Source organism: Biomphalaria glabrata, chromosome 13 (genome assembly GCF_947242115.1).
Source record: "Biomphalaria glabrata chromosome 13, xgBioGlab47.1, whole genome shotgun sequence".
NCBI classification, from domain to species: Eukaryota; Metazoa; Mollusca; class Gastropoda; family Planorbidae; genus Biomphalaria; species Biomphalaria glabrata.
Window position 1 is genome coordinate 4,127,245 of NC_074723.1, and position 20,152 is coordinate 4,147,396.

Consider the following 20,152-nt stretch of genomic DNA (forward strand, 5'->3'; position numbering starts at 1 on the left):
TTAATTTAGTTCTAAAATTCTAATTTTGTAAATTAAGATTAAATTAGTTCTAAAATTCTAATTTTGTAAATTAAGATTAATTTAGTTCTAAAATTCTAATTTTGACGTTTGGTGTTAATGTATTGATGAAAGAGTCTCGTCACATAGCCAGACGTCATGTGCACATAGTTTGACTTTATTTAACCTCAATGTTAAATGAGAGATACATTCAGGTAAAAAAGAGGACAAAATGTAAATAACATTAAAGGCTCCTAAAGGAACGTTGTTAATGGCGTTGGCTCAACGATTACAGCTTCAAGGTCTGATTTACGGCAGTGCCTCGCCCTTTAGGGGTCCTCCACATATAAAAGAATATATATAATTTTTAACAAACAATGCAAATAAAATGAAAATTATGGAAATTAATTACAATTACAAATACTCTATTTTTTATACACCAACATGACATATTTTTTTAGAGTTTTAAATATTATTAAGGGAATTATTAATATTGAAGGGCCTCTACAAACATCCTAACCTGGGCCTCCAATTACTAAAACTCGGTACAGATGACTCTACATTCTATTTTTTTTGGATTCACTGTGGTCCAGAAACACTAAAACATTTTAACTTATTTTAGACAACGGCGTTGAAAGGGGCTCAATGCCAAAGCAGTTTAATAACATAGAAAACATTTGGACATTATTTAAGTAGTGCCTAGTGTTTTGGTACTTACACTATATTGTGGACAATAGTAAAGCCTTACAGGATTTCATTTTTTTTTCTGTTCTATTTATGTTGAATAACACAAGTTACTTTGCTTTGACATAAACATATAAATATAATATATATATATATATATATATATATATATATATATATATATATATATATATATATATATATATATATATATATATATATGTTAAAAACAAACAAAATACAATAATTGTAAGATTTCATTTTATTGAAACACAATGTCAAATCTGTTTGTAAGATACATCAACATAAGATATCACCAATCTGTAATCATGCATGCATGAGGAGATAATTGCTGGTTGATGAGGGGAAGAGTAATTGTTCACTCCCCTTGCCTTTGGTGCCTTAAATAGATAGCTGCCTGGTCGTGAGGTATACTGGCGTCACGATGGTCAAAGTTCAAACCCTGCTCACTGCCCTCCCCTTCAGAAGATTTGAGCTGAGACGTAACGTCTAAAACTAAATAAGACAAGGTAAACTTATAAGACAAGATACGCTCGTAAAACAAACTTATTTAACATTAATGAAACGCTCATTAATTAAAGAAAATTTGAAAAACAGCGGGGAAATAGGATAAACTAATGAACAATTTTTGAACAAAGTTGGACATTTCTGGTTGTGAGACCATGAAACATGCTTTGTTTCTCTTGTTTCTGTTTGCATATCCCACGACCAGGCATACATCTATACATCTATATACTGATAATGAAAGAGAGAATGAAAACATCAGAATACAAATAACGTTAAAATAAAATCTTCAATTTGTTGATTAGCAGTGTCGGTGGTTGATTTATCAAGCATAAGGTGATCACTCACGATTTAATGTGGAATCTCATTGAATGGCCTACCATAGCTTTAAACTCTGCATGGTCCACCTACAAATTATTGTGGTCCTGTTGACTGGCCTATCAAGCGTGCATGGTCCACCTACAATTTATTGTGGTCCTGTTGACTGGCCTACCAAGCGTGCATGGTCCACCTATAATTTATTGTGGTCCTGTTGACTATTTACCAAGCGTGCATGGTCCACCTACAAATTATTGTGGTCCTGTTGATTGGCCTACAAAGCGTGCATGGTCCACCTACAAGTTATTGTGGTCCTGTTGACTGGTCTACCAAGCTTGCATGGTCCACCTACAAGTTATTGTGGTCCTGTTGACTGGTCTACCAAGCTTGCATGGTCCAGCTACAATTTATTGTGGTCCTGCTGGCTGGCCTACCAAGCGTGCATGGTCCACCTACAAGTTATTGTGGTCCTGTTGACTGGTCTACCAAGTGGTCCTGTTGACTGGCCTACCAAGTGGTCCTGTTGACTGGCCTACCAAGTGGTCCTGTTGACTTGCCTACCAAGTGGTCCTGTTGACTTGCCTACCAAGTGGTCCTGTTGACTTGCCTACCAAGTGGTCCTGTTGACTGGCCTACCAAGTGGTCGTGTTGACTGGCCTACCAAGCGTGCATGGTCCACATACAATTTATTGTGGTCCTGTTGACTTGCCTACCAAGTGGTCCTGTTGACTTGCCTACCAAGTGGTCCTGTTGACTGGCCTACCAAGTGGTCATGTTGACTGGCCTACCAAGTGGTCCTGTTGACTGGCCTTCCAAGTGGTTCTGTTGACTGGCATACCAAGTGGTCCTGTTGACTGGCCTACCAAGTGGTCCTGTTGACTGGCCTACCAAGTGGTCCTGTTGACTGGCCTACCAAGTGGTCCTGTTAACTGGCTTACCAAGTGGTCCTGTTGACTGGCTTACCAAGTGGTCCTGTTGACTTGCCTACCAAGTGGTCCTGTTGACTTGCCTACCAAGTGGTCCTGTTGACTGGCCTACCAAGTGGTCATGTTGACTGGCCTACCAAGTGGTCCTGTTGACTGGCCTACCAAGTGGTCCTGTTGACTGGCCTACCAAGTGGTCCTGTTGACTGGCCTACCAAGTGGTCCTGGTGACTGGCCTACCATAGGTGCATGGTCCACCTACAAGTTATTGTGGTCCTGTTGACTGGCCTACCAAGTGGTCCTGTTGACTGGCATACTAAGTGGTCCTGTTGACTGGCCTACCAAGTGGTCCTGTTGACTGGCCTACCAAGTGGTCCTGTTGACTGGCCTACCAAGCGTGCATGGTCCACCTAAAAGTTATTGTGGTCCTGTTGACTGGCCTACCAAGTGGTCCTGTTGACTGGCCTACCAAGCGTGCATGATCCACCTACAAGTTATTGTGGTCCTGTTGACTGGCCTACCAAGTGGTCCTGTTGACTGGCCTACCAAGCGTGCATGGTCCACCTACAAGTTATTGTGGTCCTGTTGACTGGCCTACCAAGTGGTCCTGTTGACTGGCCTACCAAGTGGTCCTGTTGACTGGCCTACCAAGTGGTCCTGTTGACTGGCCTACCAAGCGTGCATGATCCACCCATTCGCTCGCCAAGTTCTACCCACGAGCGAATGGAACGATCACGTTAGATTAGCAGACAATTTCAAACGCTGCCGGAAGTGATTGGTGTGCCCCCTGCAGAATTAAACGAACAGATATTTTAAAGAATTTAAATTAAACGAAACAAAATAACAGAAACACTTTCAGCCTCGTTTTCAGAACGAGACTCACGAGCAAGCGAAGTAGTTGATTTGAAATATGTAGCTAACAAACTTCCCGCGCACATTCCCAGACACAAAAGCTGTTAGGAAAGTAGATCTAATACTATTCAATCACCACAGGGTAGGCCTTACAACTTGTGTAGCTACAATGCACCAGGTAAGCTCCGCCCATTTGATCACATTATTGTCTAAATTTACCTTGAGGCATGTCACTTTTATAAAGGAGGCAAAAAAAAAAAAAAGGGGGGGAGGGCGGAGGGGCAACACGTAAGAGAGACAATAATCAAAAGTCAATTTTTAGCAGTCACCCTATAAATTCACTAGACTTTTGTTTAGCTTCATAAGCAGAAACATGAATCGCCAAATTTTTTCTTTTTTTTTTTTACTGTAAATTTTTTTATTACGTGAAACAAAGTACAAGCACATTTAAAACGAGAAAAACATCTATCTATCTATCTATCTATCTATCTATCTATCTATCTATCTATCTATCTATCTATCTATCTATCTATCTATCTATAGTCCTATCGATCTATGGGGCACATGATGTTAAGGTCATTTGTTTCTGTGGCCAACGGTTAACGAGCAGGGTGTCATGTGGCCAACACAACGATCAACCGCCTTTGCTTTCCCTAACTAAAGTCAGGTACCCATTAGAGTTGGGTGGACTCAGGGGTACCCTAAAAATCCCGAAATTCAAAATCCCAGATTCGAACCCAGAACCCCAGGTTCGGAAGCCGAGCGCTTAACCACTCATTTATAATTTTCTTTACAATAACAATTAATCATTTTGCAATCCTATTGCACATCGCATAAAATATTTCTCCTTTGTATCGGTGATAAGCTATTGTCTTTAGGTAGATCTAAAAAAAAAATTATGTAAATGTTATTACTTTTTAGTATCAAACAGAAGAAACAAGCGCTACAATTGAGATGCGACAAATTATTAATATTGTGAGGATATGTAAAATTTCCTTCTATAATGTAAAATGAATCATTTGCAAATTGTTTACATGTGACACCTTATCGGCTTTTATTGAATTTTATTCGCTTAAATATTATTGAATAATGGACAACTTCAAAATATTTTTGTTCAATTTTAATTTGAAAAAGTTCTTAATAGAATCATACTAACTAAAATGTTCAGTTAGGCTATATATAATTGAATAAATAGCAGGAAGTAAGGACTTTGGAATGTTTGGGCTCTGACCAAATAGGCAATAGTGGCTTTCCCTTTTTAAAATATAGAGACCCCCCCCCCCCCAACCCTTTCTATTAAATTTCAGCCCTTGGAGCTAGAGGCAGCGGTTCTCAACCTTTAAAGCTCGGCGACCCCTTTTTACTATCCCCCCACTATGCGCGACCCCCCCCCCCACACACACATACAGCAATAGAAGAATAGACAAAATACAATCCATATTTTCGATGGTCTTAGGCGACCCCTGACAAATCGTCAATCGACCCCTGAAGGGGTCGCGACCCACAGGTTGAGAAAACCTCTGAGCTAGACTAGAGGGATGGAAAAAAGCTTTGAAAGCCCCTCTCCCCTCTCAACCACAAGAGGGAGGTTTAGGCGACGCTCCAGCCGTCAAGCGATTTTCTGCATTGTACATCACGAGGCCGCGTCAGCCTCAGAGCCTTCATGAGCCCTAATACACGTGGCGCTTCATTAAGTCCATCGCTGACAGCAGCACCATCAAAGTCAATCTAATTTATTCATTCAATAACCAAAAAAATAAATAAAATCAGAGGTATTCATAAAAAGTAATTTAGCAATCTTTAACATAGAGTTCTCGCCCCTTCCTTTTTAACTCCCCTTTATGTCCCTTCTTTTAACAACCATTGTTTGTCATTCTTAAGTCTAAAGGGAGAGCAATTTATTCTCCAAATATATGGAAACAAGTATGTATATTTGGTTATAGTCCTGTGGCCCAACGCAAATATTGCCATATATCTCCTTAACTCTATGCTTTATTGTGGTTAGCTTAATCTACATAAAAGAATCTGCATTATGTCATTTCCAGCTAAAAAATGTTGGACATACTTGTAGAGCTGAACCTTACCTCTTTTTCTGTTCTTGTAGAGACTTCAGACCTAACTTGCACCTAAATCAAAAGACAAACCATTTAATTTATAATGTGATGCTAAAATACATCAGTATGTAATGTAGGCAGATATATAAAAAAAAATTGCACCACCTGGTTATAAAGAGAATTTGATGACAGCTGTTAAGTAAATCTTTTTTTTTTGAAGAATTCATTCATTATCATTGTTTGTTTATGTTCAAACACAATCGCACAGCCGTATTAAAGATATAAGTCTACACAGTGAAGTCACTATGAGATGGAGGGGTGTAGGCCGCACCGTGTTACATTCAGTCTAGTGACGCCACGAGGCCTACACATTAATTCCTGATATTGTAACCTGAACAAATATTTAGATTGATGGATTTTGTTCGACAGAAATCTGACATATTTTATTTTTCAAATGTTCACTCTTCCATTTTTTGCCGAGGAGGAAGTGACGTCACCTGGAAATCATAGCAGGATAGAGGGAAAAATTAAAAAATAAAAGCACAGCTCTTCCATTCACCTTTTCCCAATCGCGAAACTTTCTGGTTGGCCCTAGAGCAGTGTCTCCCAAACTGTGTTCCGTGGCACCCTAGTGTTCCGCGAGGCCTGAATAAGTGTTCGACGAACTACTGCCCTGGAATAATTAACTAGCAAACCACCACTTGAATTAATCTCTCTAAAATAGGTAAATTGTTCCGCTAAATACTTCGAATGTGCAAAGTGTTTCACTAAATACTTCGAATGTGCAAAGTGTTTCACTAAATACTTCGAATGTGCAAAGTGTTTCACTAAATACTTCGAATGTGCAAAGTGTTTCACTAAATACTTCGAAAGTGCAAAGTGTTTCACTAAATACTTCGAATGTGCAAAGTGTTTCACTAAATACTTCGAATGTGCAAAGTGTTTCACTAAATACTTCGAATGTGCAAAGTGTTTCACTAAATACTTCGAATGTGCAAAGTGTTTCACTAAATACTTCGAATGTGCAAAGTGTTTCACTAAATACTTCGAATATGCAAAGTGTTTCACTAAATACTTCGAATGTGCAAAGTGTTTCACTAAATAATTCGAATGTGCAAAGTGTTTCACTAAATACTTCGAATGTGCAATGTGTTTCGTTAAGGAAAAGGTTTGGACTGAATTAGAGTCATAGACATGAATAAATATAGACTGGAAAAAGGAAATAACTTCATGTAACTTGAAAACATGTATATCTATTGTATTCGGATTTCCGAATTCTGAAAAATTGAAAAATTGCATGATCTTCAGTCTTAGAGATTAAACAAAACTCCTAGACATAAATAAAGTACACAGAAATGCTAGTCACAAATTTTCGTTTCATAAAACTCTTTTATCGGCCAGTCTATATTTATTTATGTCTATGATTAGAGTCTTAGGATATCAGGAGAACGGTTCACAAGTTTAAAATCGGGTTAGTTATCAATACTTAAGGAAAGATTGAACACTTATTGGGTTCGCAGATTGCTTCAACATTATTATCCTATTTAAAAAAAAAAATTCATTAGAAGTGGTTGGGTTGTCACCATTTGCTGATTTTAGAGAAATGAAAATTATTTTTGTTTAGTTTTCATTTTTGATATTTTGTAACTACAATCATATACCATAGCCTACTGTGATTTACTGTAGATGGGGGGGGGGGGGAAGGGGGAAGATTCTGTAAAACTGTTCACATGCTGATATCTACATGTGGATTTGAGCTCAACTCCCCTGTTATATAGCCAAGTAATTTTTTCTACTCAGCCGACACTCTAAAATTTCCCCTTACGTTGAAATGGTTGGTCTTTCTTTGTAACTGGTTATCGTCAGTGCATCAGGTTAGAGATGTTTGATCAGCCCCCCCCCCCCATCCTTTTACAGCCAGCTAGTCTTCATTACAACAGTGCACAATACATACCTTAACCAAAATGAACTTTTGCTGAAATATTCATTTCAACGAGACCCCTCCCCCTCCTGGCTTAATGTGGGTATTGGAGACAAAAAGCTCTTTTCTTTATTTAAAAAGTCTTTGTTCACCTCATAACTTTATTATGTCAAAGTTTGCTTTTTTCACTAACTTGACAATTATACAGAGAAGAAAATAACAGAACGCGCGCGCACAGACATACACAGAACAAAAATGTCGTAAACTTGATCATTTGATTTGTTCCGGGTTACAAGTTGAAGGCAGGTATTGTTCCTTTTTTATTGCCAGATCCAAATTTTATACGTGTAGTAACGTATGCAAGAAAAAACAAAATTTCCCAGGGAGTTTCCGTGACATGCGCAGTCGCCAAAGTGTCGTCCGGGCCAACTTATTAAATGGCTAACAGCTCAAAATTTATTGAGCAATCTGTACACAAAGTGAAATAGATTTGCACTTAAATGGAAACCATAAACATCTATAATTGAATTAACTTATTGCTTACACGGTTTGGCTCAGTTACTGAGAAAACATAGACAAAACATTCACTGGTGTCAGATTCTCTTCTTCTATAATTAGACAAATCACCCTTCCAGAATAGTTAAAGATAAGGTCCTTATATGACGCTAGGGCAGTGGTTCCCAAACGTTGTCCTTAACGGAACACTTCGCACCTTCTGAGTATTTAGTGGAACACTTCGCACATTCTGAGTATTTAGTGGAACACTTCGCACCTTCTGAGTATTTAGTGGAACATTTTACTTATTTTTTTTTTAGAGAGGTTAATTCACATGGTGGCCTACTAGTTAATTATTCTTTGTGGAACGCCTATTCAGGCCTCGCGGAATACACTGGGGTTCAGATGAACACAATTTGGGAAACACTGCGTTGGACTGTCGTTTGGTAGTCTCGATAGGCCTAGGCCCGAACACTGCCCACTGCCACCTCCCGTTGTCCTGCGAGAGGTTTGAGATAAGAACTAGGTTGCTTTCAACTCTGAAGGAACATCCGAAACTTGTAAAACATGCGAAACTTGTAAAACATATGAAACATGTCAAACATCCGAAACTTGTAAAACATCCAAAACTTGTAAAACATGCGAAACTTGTAAAACATATGAAACATGTCAAACATCCGAAACTTGTAAAACATGCGAAACTTGTAAAACATATGAAACATGTCAAACATCCGAAACTTGTAAAACATGCGAAACTTGTAAAACATATGAAACATGTCAAACATCCGAAACTTGTAAAACATCCAAAACTTGTAAAACATGCGAAACTTGTAAAACATATGAAACATGTCAAACATCCGAAACTTGTAAAACATGCGAAACTTGTAAAACATATGAAACATGTCAAACATCCGAAACTTGTAAAACATGCGAAACTTGTAAAACATATGAAACATGTCAAACATCCGAAACTTGTAAAACATGCGAAACTTGTAAAACATATGAAACATGTCAAACATCCAAAACTTGTAAAACATGCGAAACTTGTAAAACATATGAAATATGTCAAACATCCGAAACTTGTAAAACATTCAAAGGGCGTTATCATCTGGTTGCAGTAAAATACACTGACACCATCCTCCAGTGACCTCAAGTCTCTTCTTTATTTACTGAGATTGTTAGCAAATCTAAGAAAGTGTGCCTTTACCAGTATAAGTTAAAATCATGTCAGCGAGTGACTAGACTGGGATTTGCAAGTTGCCATCCATCGAGCCCCAAGGAACCCCTGCACATCCACCCCAGAAAATGAATTAATATATAGGTGGTTTGTGACTGACGTCTACAAAAATCCAAACCCAGGCATTCACTTATTTAGGTGAAAGACACTGATTAAGAGGAAGCCAAATATTTGTGCTGTTGATACACATTGGCATAGATCTGGCTAAGCTAAAGTTAAAGTTAAATCAATGGAATACGGACTTCCACGGAAAATGACACTTTCACCTGAGCTATCACAGAGACGTGTTAAGTTTGTGTTTTATAGCAAGCTTTTGAAACACCCCCCCCCTCTTTTTTTTTTTTAAACACACAAAAGTTTCAGAACTTACTTTTTTTTTGTTTGGCTCAATATCAATTAAGTTTTATCAACAAGGTTGTAAAGTCTGTTGTTGTTTTTTTTTAACTTCTACTATAAGTTCAGGGAGCGCGGTAGCTGAGTGATTCCTGGGTTCGAATCCCAGTGAAGACTAGGATTTTGAATTTTGGGATTTTTAGGGCGTCCCTGAGTCCATTCAACTCTAATGGTAACCTGGTTTAAGTTGGGAAAAATAAAGGCGGTTGGTCGTTGTGCTAGCCACATGACATGAGATGAATGTTGAAATTCGACCAATGGCGTAGCTAGGAATCAGCCATCATTTTTTGGGCACGGGGATCGGCCCTTTTGGGGCCCCTGCATTTTTCGTTATATTAAATTTTTAATGTAAAAAAAATACTCATTTGGGGGCCCATGGGGATTTTCAAACTCTCCCCCTTCCTTCCCCCACACACCCTAGCTACGCCTCTGAATTTGACATTTCATTGATATTTGGAACAACTATTTTTCAGTTAGATTGTTTCACAAATAATCATACCAAGTTTTCAATGTTTTACTTCTGATCAACGTATTTATTCGAATAAAGTGAAGGCATGGTATTTTTTTTTTTGTTAAATGTCGTAATCCACAATTAGATCAAGTCTCTTTGTTAGAAATAGGTCTATTTTATAGTATTGCTTTTTTTTTTTGTAATATGAATAATTCAGTTCTATCTTTAGGGTATAGGTATTAGTCTATTCCTTGTGGTGTCTTTCGAAGCAGAGCCGGCCTTATGTTATTGGAGGCCCTAGTCAAAGTGAATAGACCCAAGTGTCACCCAAGTAAAAGAACCCCCATCCCCCCACCATTAAAACCAAAAAATATGCAATAAATTAAAAACCTTCTTGTAACTCTATCTAAATCAACAAATACGTTAAATCCATATAGCGCAGATAGCACACATATGCTGTTAGGATGATTCGTTATAATCAAACTAAAAATAAAGTTTCGACATTTCACCAAAAGGAAAAAAACATAGACTTATATATCTACTACTAGACTGGAAACCGGAAATAAATTAATATCCGCGACTGATCGCTCGTGAAAATGTTTTAGAAAGTTGGATCAAGGCGTTGTTTTGTCAAGTAGTTTAAAGAAGTAAAGTTGTGTTTTTTTTTCACCCTAACCTATGTAACATATAATTTTATTTTTTAGATGTAGATCTAGTAATTGTTTATCAAAAATACACACAAAAAAATCACAATTTAGTGTTGCATTCAGTCTTTTGATAAAGAAGATTATGTATCTAAAATTGCAAAATAATAATTATGAGACGAGAGTACTCGTATTTTTGATGTTCATTTACAATATCTAGATCTAAAAATTAAATTATATGTTACATAGGTTAGGATTGAAAAAAATAGCCTTTACTTCTTTAAACTACTTTACAAAACAACGCCTTGATCCAACTTTCTAAAAAAAAATTCACATTTTTTGTAGTATTAAAAAGTCTCCATGTCCAGTCTAGATATAGTATATATAAGTCTATGGAAGAAACAATGGTCTAACTTATATAGTCTAAGAAGTATAAGCCTATCTAAATATTCATGAATAAATCATGGATCATAGTAGAGACTAATGCTATGTTTGAGAACGAGGCTAGTAGACATAGATCCAAAGAGCGCTGCTAATTTTTTAGATTTTCTCTATGTTTCGCTATTTTTAGCGGCCCCCGAAAGGGGAAAAGACGCTATTAGTTTTGTGCGAAATGTCTGTCCGTCTGTCCGTCCGTCCCGTTTAGATCTCGTAAATATAGTCTAAGAAACTAGAAGAGATATTGAAAATCCGACTTCACAATATTTTAGACCATTCAAAGTTCTGATGCAACGGCTACTTTTTTTTTCCTGAAAGCGAAAATTCTAATTTTTAAAATCAATTATGCAAGCAGTTTTTTATAAGAATAAGCTAATTAGTATGCATTATATGTTAGACCTAATTTAAGACGAATAGTAATCTTATAACTATCATTATAGTGAACATTTTTTTCTATATAGCGGAAATTATTATATTTTTTTTTTTTGAGGATTCGAATTTGAGATTGAGCCTGTTCAAAACAATTAACTTATTTAGTTCGAACCGAGGGTCCCGGGTTCGAATCCTGGTGAAGACTGGGATTTTCAACTTCTGAGTCTACCCAGCTCTAATGGGTACCTATCATTAGTTGGGGAAAAGCAAAGGCGGTTGGTCGTTGTGCTGGCTACATGACACCCTCGTTAACCGTAGGCCACAAAAACAGATGAACTTTACATCATCTGCCCTAAAGACCACAAACTAGTTAGGCCAGGTTCACATCTAACTTTACATTCACTTTCACGTATCCTTTGATCTGTGTGACGGTTGGGGCACTACACAAGATCTGTTAACCTTCTTTCTCCATTCTTATCTCTCATTTGTCTTTGATATAATTTCATTCGGATGTTCTTTCTGAAAATATTGAAGCCTACCTGGGTGGACCACTGGTCGTGCGGTTTGCGCGCTGGACTGTCGTTTGGATTTATCGACGATCGAAGGTTCAAACCCTGCCTGCTCCCATCCCCCGTGGTCCTGCGGGAGGTTTGGACTAGGAAGTAAACTATCTTCAACTCTGAAGGATTATCCGAATTATGTAAAACATTTTACTTCGGGGGCCGATTTTGAGTTTGTGTTTCCACACAAACTGTCTTTTGTAACCTTGTTTCTCTCTATTTTTATTCTTTGGGTCCCGTGCGATATAACAACTATTCTGTATTCTCTGTTCCATAAAAGATTTGTTTCACTTACATACTTTAAAAGCTGGTTAAAGTTTTAAGTTGTTTAGGTATTTCTACTTGTACATTTTTTTAGGAGATTTTTTTTTTAAATGTTGGAGAGTTGGACAAATGAAGATTTCTCAGGCCTACCTGGTTGTTTGCGTTTGATTAAGTTCTTGGAACATTACTTAAGATGGTGTAGGATTTTGAAATGTCGGCATCAGGTCAAGCTGATACATCCTAGCATATAGTGAAGGATGAAAGAGTTTTTAACCATTCATTTGACCGCCCCTCCCCCTCGAAGCAAAATAATAAAATAAAGACACAAAGATAAAGGCACATTCCTCGTTCCATAGGCTAGGACAATTTTGTACAAATACTCCTTCTTCCCTAGTGGTATTAGAGCATGGAATGGGATTGCCTGAGCCAGCCTGGAAAACCATTGACTTAGCAGAATTTAAGTCATTGGTTAACATGCGTGACTATACATATGACGCGCAGAAAGTAACGTCTGTATTATATAAGATAAGATATTGATGTAGTAAAAAAGGTATTTAAATAGCAGAGCTCTAATTCATTCCCCCTTTCCATATTTCCATTTTTATAACACCAAAGAAGCGAAATAGACTAATATTCAAAGTTTAATATACAGCTGAAGATTAATATCGACAGAGAAACACTGTAGAAAAAGGTTGATAACTAATGCTAAGCGCTCACCCTGATAGCAAAGTTACATTGACAAAATCTTCAGATTGTATGCAGTGGCGTATCTAGAGATTTAGGGTGCCCGGGGGAGGGGGGGCTTGACCTCTTTAGGGGCCCCTGCATGTTGACATGTGACATGAAATAAGGACGTAACATTTAATATTAAATGTAAAAAAAAAATAATTCTGACACTCATTTGGTGGCCCCTCTCAAGAAGGGCCCAGAGGGATTTTCAAATTTGGACCCCCTTCCCATCCCCAACTCTAGCTACGCCACTGATTGTATCCCGTTATAAAGTTTAAATAGTTTTTTTTTCGGCTTATCCTATGCTAATGATTTCGAACTAGTCTGTAAATATGATGTTTGGCTGAGAAATGCAAGCTATATAATACACCCAGATATTAGATATAATAGCCAACATTTCAATATATACATTTAATTATAATGAATGCAAAAGATTCACTGACACAGAAGAAAGTAGTTGTCAGACAATTAAAGAGCTGTCACGAAGGCCGCGGGACACACATTTGAGGCCCAGGAATAAAGCTCTTGTAGAAGTCAGCCGCAGAAGACGGGAAAAAAAAACTTACATAGACCACCGCGAAATACGGCTATGTCTGCGTCAGTTGTGGGAAAATATGCAGATCTCAACTGGGTTTGTGTAGCCATGTAAAACACTGCACTCATCCTTAATCTTCGGAATCGATGATATTACCACTATTATTAATTACGAAAGGAGCAAAAAAAAAAGTCTATCAGTGTCGGTTATTTATTCCATTGTGACAATAGTTAGAAGAGCTGAAGATAATCTACTTCATAGTCCAAACCTCCCGCAGGACGACGAGGATGGCAGCGGACAGGTTTTAAACCCGGGACCATCTAGACGACCGAACGACGGTCCAGCGCACATACCGTAAGACCTAGTTTCTAACTCAATGTCTTATACGATCAAATTGAAGACCTTTTTATAAATTGATAATAGAGTTGTCTTGCAAGCAGATGTTTGTCTCAAATAATATCACCATAATTAAGTTTATATGAACTAAATATGAACTAAATAACAAACTTTCACATACATTTGCTCTACATTTATTGGAAGAAAAGATACGTTTATCTTTAACTACCCCAAAACGTAACAGCACAGTTATGTAAGTCATGTATATAATTAAATTTATTTTAGAGTATACTGCTTAGGAATCACAGACACTATCTATCTATCTATCTATCCATCTATCTATCTATCTATCTATCTATCTATCTATCTATCTATCTATCTATCTATATATCTATCTATATATCTATCTTTCTATCTATCTATCTATCTATCTATTTATCTATCTATCTATCTCTTTCTGTCTATCAATTTATCTATCTATGTTTGTATGCATGTATGAATGTATGTATGATGTATATATGTATGTTTCTATCTATCTATCTATCTATCTATCTATCTATCTATCTATCTATCTATCTATCTATCTATCTATCTATCTATCTATCTATCTGTTTGTTTATTCATGGAAGTGAGAGAAGAGAGACAGAAGAGAGAAGATATTAAGTTCCATAACCTACATTTTTCTTGTTACATCCTAACCTATATATTCAAATATATTTCATAAATAATGGAAGAAGAGTTGATAAGAGAGTAGTAACGAAACATAAGATTTAAAACTTGTCACGTGCTCATAGAATATGGAATTGTGGGATTGTGTTTCTTACAATTGAAAAAATATTGTATCTGAAATACAATGGTTAAGTAGGCTTACGTTTTAGCGTAAATAAATGCCTGGGACATGTGTACTTACTATGTTATGGCCAACATTCTGGTCATAGCTAGTGCCCAGGCTTTCATCTAAGTCAATATCATTTTACGAAATAAGGCGACCAACAATATAATGGCCATCATTATTTTCTTAGACTTTTAGAAATGGACAGTTTGTTTTAAAAACCCAGCATGCATATTCAATATTTTGTAACGCGAATGCTCCGGTGTAGTGCACCTCAAATGTATTTTTAGATCCTAAGTACTAAGAAACTTTGATCTTAATCTAGTGTGGCAGTGTGTGGTTATAATTGTCTATCAAATTTTGTATAGCCTAATGCTTAAGATAGTATATATATATAATAGTATGACATCACGAAATGAAATCAGAATACGAATTAGAATAAATCTACTTCACGTCTGGTTGATTGAATTACCTGCTCTTGCTTTTTGTGTATCTGTATTTTTAAATATTTTAAATTCATAAAATGCCCAAAGAAGATATATATATATATATATATATTAGGGGTGCACCGGATAGTACTTTTTGATATCCGGCCGGGGCCGGATAGTAAAATTTGATATTCGGCTGGGTCCGGAGCCGGAGCCGGAAACCTAAGTGTCTATATATATTACATTATTGTGCAAGGATTGTTTAAAGTATAAGGAAATAGGGACTTGGTGGCTGGGTAACTTAATGTTTGTCTTCCAAACCAAAGGGTTTGAAGGAATTTTAATCTTCATGATTTTTTAAGACTCCCCCAGAGGGAACCCGATTCTATTAGGTACGTTAGTTGAGGAAATAAAGCTTTAACCAGAGGAATGGCCAGTTGGGGTAACCGCCCCAGGCTCCGCTACTGAGGGCACTGCGATAGAAGAAATTTTTATCTAGTTTGTTGATTTTTCGTGCAAAATGTTACTGAATCATTATTAACGTTGATTTATAGCGATTTAATCAATATTAGAGTGCTGGGCGCAAAATCTTAAAAGGGAAACCTTACACGCACAACAATTACAATCAGAATGTAATGTAGTAGGAGGCGCGTTAGCTGAGTGGTAAAGTGCTTGGCTTCCAAACCATAGGGCCCCGGGTTTAAATCCTGGGGTCTTTAATTTAGGTATCTTTAGAGCGCCTATGAGTCCACCCTGCTCTAATGGGTAAGAGTAAAGTCGTTATGCTGGCCATATGACACCCTCGTTAACTGTAAGCTACAGAAATAGATAATCTTTACATCATCTGCCATATAGACCACATGATATGAGAGGGGAACTTTTTTCTATGTAATGTAGTCAAACGGTCAAAGATCCAGTATCTACGTGAGGTACAAATCATGTTTTCAAATAATTTTAAGGCCTATATCATTAGAGGCGGATGAACCTGTTTACGTAATGTGACAGGGTATAAATTGTCTACGCTTACGGCTCACGGGCCCACGTATAACACTCGCCCGGGGCCCCAAGTACTACACTTGTCCCGGGCCACGCGTACTCAGAGAGGCAGGCTACCTCTGCGTTAACCGTCGGCAATAACAACAGATGAGTTTTCCCACAAATCCCCCCCCCCCAAATAGATCTCAAAATATGAATGTTAACTTGTTAGTCTTGCAAGAAAACTTTGAATTACATCTTTGAGTGTAGATGTGTTATGTTAAGATGTAGGCCTACTGCAGCCTTGGGGTCCGGTGTATCGAAGTCTCACATTACTATGTTGTATCAACCAAATTTTAAATTCTTCAATACATTTATAGACTGATCTCTTTCAAAAGAGAACTAGTTTACAAATTAATAAGTTAATTGGACCACCATGTGACATAAGCCATTTTCCTTTTTTTTTCCATTTCATCAAAACATTATTTCGATTAAACATTTAGATCTAGATCTAGTTAATTTTTTTTTCTAATTAGTGCACAGTGAAATAAGACACAAAATCATAATTGACTAGTATAAATAAAATAAAAATAATTCAATCATGATGAATGTAGTTGTGAAAGATTATTATGATTGATGATTGATTATAATGTTGATAGAGCCGAAAAAGATGTTACACACAACTATTTAGATCTAGATTTCGCCCTAGATCTATAGCGTTTGTGGCTTGAGAATACAAATGACAACAACGCAAAGACTATGTGATTCTGTCCTAACATTTTAGATCTAGTTAACATTAAAGTTGCAAGATTTTTTTTTTCTCTACAGATAAGCGAAGATAAAGCAGAAGTATGGAAGAATATAACAACATCTCTTTTCGTTAAAGTCATATATGACTTACATATATGACTTACACAATAAAAGTAGCAACAATTTAAAGTCTTCAATAAAAGTCACTAGTGATTTTGTTTTAAGATTAATGTAAAAGATTTGTGTGAAATTTGTTTTATAAAAACCTATTTGATGAGTATGAATTAACCAATTAAAAGAACAAATTCTAGACTTATATCTAGATCAAGGAGCATAACCAATCTATTAATAACATCTATATAAAAATAACAGCATTGCTAAAGATATCTGATTGGTAAGGACACCTTAGATGTTAGATGTATAATAAATAAGCATAGCTCTGTTTACAAACTGTGAATAATAAAAACAAAAGTTTAGATAATAATGCTTAGTCTATATACAAATCAAAATCTGTATCTCATTATATAATAAGGCTTGCCTTCGATATATAACTACACCAACAAAACCACTAACTAGACTTATAATTTTAGTTTAAATCATTAATAAATGATGGATATAATATGGAGAAAGTATTTCAAATGCCCCACTAATAATATAACTAAGAAACTGTTTGTATAACTCGACCTTACCAGTACATACTCGGATCTCTTCCTAAATGAAACAGGACGAGAAATAAGTGTCAATAATTGATGTTTGCAACATTCACATACTGATTCCAGAAAACTATCAAATTCAGTTTCAGATTTTGACTGGTAAACAGAACTAAGACAATGTGTGTATTCATTGATAAGAATAGTATCTTTCAATTATCTTAATTATTACCTGTCGAGATGTGGCGAGGGATTGACACGGCTATCCCAGGTTGCTCCTCTCTTGGCGTTCGCTTCCTATTGTCTGTAGCGTCTTGTCCTGTGAGGGGCTTTCTGAGCATATGCCGAAGTACTTAGTTGCATTTGTGTACGCGCGTGTGTGTGTGTGTCATTGTGTATGTGTGTTTGCATGTTAGATTATAGGGGGGCGAAAACAATTAACGTGTTGCAATGAATAGGGGGCTGGGTGAAGAAGAAAAACTGTGGTAGAGGAAATTTGCATATGTCTCGATCTTTCGATGATCTTCCTCTTCTTAACCCCCCCCCCTCTCCCCTCCATAAGTGTCAACTGTTTAACTGTTTTTCATGAGTTTAGGCAATGTAAGAGGACGAATGATGAAAAAAAAAGGGGGGAGGGGGAGAGCGGTTGGGGAGATCCGTCCAGAGGGTGTTTTATATGTCTGGACTGAAGACGCGGTCCATGAGATCATCTACAAGGAGGTGGGTAGGAGAGGGTGGGGGTCAAGGGGAGATACTCACCTGTGTTCTCCAGACGACTCTTTGTTCTGCTATTGATCTGCTCGCTGCATTCAAAAAATTAAACCTGGATGCCCTCAACGGCACACACACGCACACCCATTGTGATAGACACATAAAAGCGATCACTATTAAATCAATCAACAGCTTGACTCCGCCCTCCTTAAGACTTGAGCACCACCAACGTCACGTGACTGTGTTTCAATCACAAAACTGATCCAAACTTCTTCTAATTACATGTGTAATCCTACACACTTGAGATCTCAAAAGCTTGATATCAATCCCAAACCTGATTTCTACTTTATCTAGTAAATCTTAGCATCCTAAGTTCAGGTCCTGGTTTGTGCATTGCATCCGATATTTGTATAGTAATGTACCGTGGCGTAGCAACCATGGCGCAATGGGGGAGTCGTTGAGCCCAGGACCATAACCAACTGGGGCCCACATAACAAAAAAAATGTTTTGCCTCTTTCTGCTATAAGTCTTACTTGAACTGATCGTAAGGACACTTATACTTTATAACAAGAAAAAACATTTAAAACAAGGTTACGAAGACAGTTTGTGTGGAAGTACAAACTCAAAATCGGCCCCCAAAGGTGTTCTCCCTTGCAGGTAAAAAGGCAGGTTTCAATTTTTTCAGAAAGAATTTCAGAATGAAATTCTATCAAAGGCAAATGACAGATAAGAATGGAGAAAGAAGGTTGACAGATCCCATATGATGCCCCAATGGTCAAGCAGACCAAGGAAAAGTGAAGGAAAAGGTCGATTTGAACCTGGCCTAACTGATGTTATATAATAATTATCATGTTGATCTATTTGTTCTGTAAAGGATCAATCTCTTATTGAAAGCCTCAAAACACAAACATTTCCATAAAAAAATAAAAACTCTGACCTTCCTTTAGTTTAGTACTCTAGTACTATTGCTCATGGCTGCAGTTCACGCGATAATATGAAAAACTACTTATTAATTGTTGTTTTAAATTATGTTGCACTTATATGCATATGAAATCGATTAAAAAAAACATAAAAGTAAACGTTTTTTTTTTTTTGTAAATCTAATAGTTAGTAATGACAGAACCTACCTAACTTGGCAATACAATTGTAAAAAAGTTTTTGACAAAAAATCTAAAACCGTTTGCATAAATGTGTCAAAGATATGGTAAATTGTCATCTCCCTTACTAAATAGCCTCCCGTGCTTGTTGCTATTAATAATAAATAGTTGTAAAAAAATGGTGTAATTTTATGAAAAAACTGCTTGCATAGTTGATTTAAAAAATTTACATTTTCACTTTAAGAAAAGAAAAACAGAGCCGTTATATCAGAACTTTGAATAGTCTAAAATATTATGAAGTCGGATTTTCCCTATCTTTTCTGGTTTACGAGATCTAAACGGGACGGACGGACGGACGGACAGACAAACCATACAGAACTAATAGCGTCTAATCCACTTTCGGGGCCCGCTAAAAATACTCTTTTATTAGAGACTTGCATTACTAGCAAATAAGCCACTGAAAACAGCGATAAAGTAGCGCTCTTACGAAGATTGACTAACAAGCAGAGATAAAGTAGCGCTAATACGAAGATCGACTAACAAGCAGAGATAAAGTAGCGCTAATACGAAGATCGACTAAAAAGCAGAGATAAAGTAGCGCTAATACGAAGATCGACTAACAAGCAGAGATAAAGTAGCGCTAATACGAAGATCGACTAACAAGCAGAGATAAAGTAGCGCTAATACGAAGATCGACTAAAAAGCAGAGATAATGCAGCGCTAATACGAAGATCGACTAAAAAGCAGAGATAATGCAGCGCTAATACGAAGATTGACTAACAAGCAGAGATAATGCAGCGCTAATACGAAGATCGACTAAAAAGCAGAGATAAAGTAGCGCTAATACGAAGATCGACTAACAAGCAGAGATAATGCAGCGCTAATACGAAGATTGACTAACAAGCAGCGATAATGCAGCGCTAATACGAAGATTGACTAACAAGCAGCGATAATGCAGCGCTAATACGAAGATTGACTAAC

The 20,152-nt window shown here is 36.9% G+C and overlaps 1 long non-coding RNA gene across 1 annotated transcript; it reads right to left on the minus strand.

The window, feature by feature from the left end:
• Positions 1-928: 928 nt before the first annotated feature.
• On the minus strand, positions 929-18,273 carry LOC106058476 (uncharacterized). Its single transcript, XR_008774553.1, has 3 exons — positions 17,596-18,273; positions 5,384-5,425; positions 929-3,234 (listed from the first exon to the last, which is right to left on the minus strand). It is a non-coding gene; the product is annotated as an uncharacterized LOC106058476 (long non-coding RNA).
• Between the last annotated feature and the right edge of the window lie 1,879 nt (positions 18,274-20,152).